This window comes from Mus pahari, chromosome 9, assembly GCF_900095145.1.
Source record: "Mus pahari chromosome 9, PAHARI_EIJ_v1.1, whole genome shotgun sequence".
NCBI classification, from domain to species: domain Eukaryota; kingdom Metazoa; phylum Chordata; class Mammalia; order Rodentia; family Muridae; genus Mus; species Mus pahari.
In genome coordinates, this window is record NC_034598.1 from 86,133,903 (window position 1) to 86,137,104 (window position 3,202).

Here is a 3,202-nt window from a genome sequence, read left to right on the forward strand (position 1 = left end):
GGATTTCTGAGTTCGAGGCCAGCCTGGTCTACAAAGTGAGTTCCAGGACAGCCAGGGCTGCACAGAGAAACCCTATCTCGAAAAAATAAATAAATAAATAAAGACACTGTGTTGAAGAATATATGTGTTTGTGTGTTCATATTCCTGTAAACAACTCTAATGAAATCCATTGGGTCATAAAAGAAAAGACAGACAGACATGAAGTGGAAGAGAGGCAGGCTGGGGAGGGAGGAAGGCAGAGTGGGGAGGGAGGCTGGGTAGGGAGGGAGCGAATGGAGTGGAAGTGGAACAAGGAAGGGACAAAGGGAAGTACACACACAGAGAGAGAGACTTGTGATACTCAAGAACAATGTCAAACCCACCCTGGACACCCAATGCATACTAAATAAAACAGAAGTGTTCAAAACTCTAGAGGAAGAAAGAAAGAACAGCAATCTTGTACCGGAAGGCTGGGGCAAACAGATCAAGTCTGAGGCTAGCCTAGGTATGCAGCAAGCAAGTTCAGGCCAGCAGAGGCTAAAAGCAAGACCCTATCATAAAGAAAGAACTGCGAATCTTCCCTCAATGAGTTCTTGCTAGTCCTGATTTCCTGTTTTATTTGTTGATATTTACCGTATCTGAATTTGAGGGGGTTGATTATAATTAAATCTGTTCTTTCGTAAACCCTTTCCCAAGGTTTCAGAAAGGCGTTCCCAATCCCAAAATCTTAAGTACATTCACCTACTCATTCCTGTGGCTAATTTCCATTTTTACACATCAGTTAGAATTTATGCATACAAAGAAGGCAAAACCTAAACTGCCTTTGTGTTTGTCTTAAGGTCAACAATATAAACTGGCACGGGACCTACATTTTACATAGTAGCGTCTGTTGATGGAAGAAGCTGTCTCCTAACACTGTGACTTCCAGTTCTTGCTCTAACAGGTGAGGGATCACAAGCTATATCAGCATTCTATTGAGCCGCAGCCCACCTTGGTTTTGAACAAGTCTTTGAACTATGTAGTCCAGGATGGCCTCATCTCATGATCCTCCTGCCTCCCAAATACCAGAATTAGAAGCACGCATCTGAAATTATAGGTCCACCTTTGGAAGAGTTTATAAATCAAATCCTAATGTTGCAATTGACTTCATTAACAATCTTGTGCAACCCGAAAATTACGTATTGAAGTTAATAGTTGGTTTCTTTGAAATGATACTTTATATATATGTGAACCAGACCTAAATAAAGATGTTATTTTAAAAAATCCATTATATATAACAATAATTGAAGAAAACAGAGGTCAAGAATTTTAAAGAGAACAAGTGTAAGGAAGGGCTCAGAGGGAAGAAAGTGGAGGAGAAAATGGTGTAATTGTATTATAACCTCAAGAAAACAAAATACTTAATAAAAAAAAAATCCTTTATACCAAAAGCAATTTCACAGTAACTTAAAACTAATTCCTTTTACCCAGGCAAGCAAGGTGGCACACACCTGTTATCCTATTACTTGGGAGGCTGAGGCAGGAATACTTCCATGAATTAAAAAACACTATGGGATACACAGTAAAACCTTGTCTCAAAAAAACAAAACAAATCTGTGTACTTTAATTTGATCTAAAAAGCTCATCACTATGATGCTACATTGTAAAATAGTTAAACACAGGTTTGAAACTATTAATCTTGAGACTTACAACTCTGAAGCCATTACAAAGTTGGTAGTCTATGAAATTACAAATCTACAGTCCTCAGCAGAGAAAGCACTTACCCAGTGTGGTGATCTATAATGAGAATGTCCCCTCACCTAGACTCAGGCATATCTGAATATGGGCCCCACCAGGAAGTGCTGTCTGAGGAGGGCTGGAGGTGTGGCCCAACTAGAGAAGGGAAGTCACTGGTAGCTGGCTTTGAGAGAAATGGTGCCATTTCGAATTTTTCTCCCTGGTTCCGGCCTGCAGTGTGAAATGGGAGTTCTCAGCCCCCCACTTCTGCTCTGATGCCATCGCTCCATCCTAGATCTAACATCTGGAACCATAAGCCCCAAGAAGCTTTTTTATTGTTGCCCTGGTCACAGTGTTCTACCACAGGAATAAAAAATGACTAATATACCTAAGTACCAAGTAGCCTAAAACTGGTATTTAAGCATTAAGTAACTGGGTAAGTTGGAATTATAAAAAAAAAAAAAAAAAAAAAAAAAAAGGAAATATCCATTTAATTTTCCAGAGCAAATTCTATTTGACTGTTATTAAATGAATCAAAGCATAATTACTTTCAGTGCTTTATTTAATGAATGCTCTAAATTTGCTTAGCCAGACAATAAATTATAAGTAATCTCAGTAAATAAAATGTATCCAGTTTATGAGCTAGAGATACAGTTCGATGATGGAACTCTTGTTCAAGGAGTACAAGGCTCTAAATTCAACCCCCAAGCCCATTAAAAAACTGAATTGCAGGGCATAAGGACCTTTAATCCCAGCAATTAAAAGGCAGAGACAGGTGGATTCCTGTGAATTCAAGGGTAGCCAGGGCTACATAATAAGACTGTATCTCAGAAACAAACACAACTGGCCCGTGGAGGTGGTGCATGCCTTTAATCCTAGCCAGGAATACACGGAGAAACCCTGTCTCAAAAAAAATGACAAACCAACCAAGCAAAAGGTGACTGTGAAGAAGAGAGGGTAACAAAGCAAAAGTCTCTGAGGCAGGGGAAGAGGAAGAGGAGCTGTGACTGAAGCAACAAGCTCTGGCGACCCGGCAACCCAGAAATGCACACAATGTCTCCAAAATATCCAAAAGTAACAATCTATAAAGGCAGAACCATAGAGATGGCTCAGGGCTCAAGAGCACCCATTCCTCCTCCAGAGAGTAAGTCTGGTTCTCAGCCCCTGTAACAGGTGGCTCCCAACTGCCTGCAACTCCAGCACAGGGGATCTGACACCCTCTTCTGGCCTCTGAAGGAACCAACATACATACACATGCAGACGCAAACACGAAGACATAAAAATAAGTCTTTTATAAGTCATATTACTAATCCCAGCATACGGGAGGCAAGGACAGTTCGAGGCCAACCTGGTCTGCAAAGTGAGTTCCAGGACAGTCAGGGCTACACAAAGAAACCCTGTCTCAAAAAACCAAAAAAAAAAAAAAAAAAAAAAAAAAAAAAAAAAAGTCATATTACTTGAACAAGACAGCTCATCAGGTAAAAGTTGTCTCCTAAGCCTTGCAACC

The 3,202-nt window shown here is 40.3% G+C and overlaps 1 protein-coding gene across 1 annotated transcript in view; it reads right to left on the reverse strand.

Annotated features, from left to right (window-relative positions):
- Window positions 1-3,202, reverse strand: part of Arl1 (ADP ribosylation factor like GTPase 1) — a 12,952-nt gene that overhangs the window by 2,294 nt on the left and 7,456 nt on the right. The window lies entirely within an intron of this gene.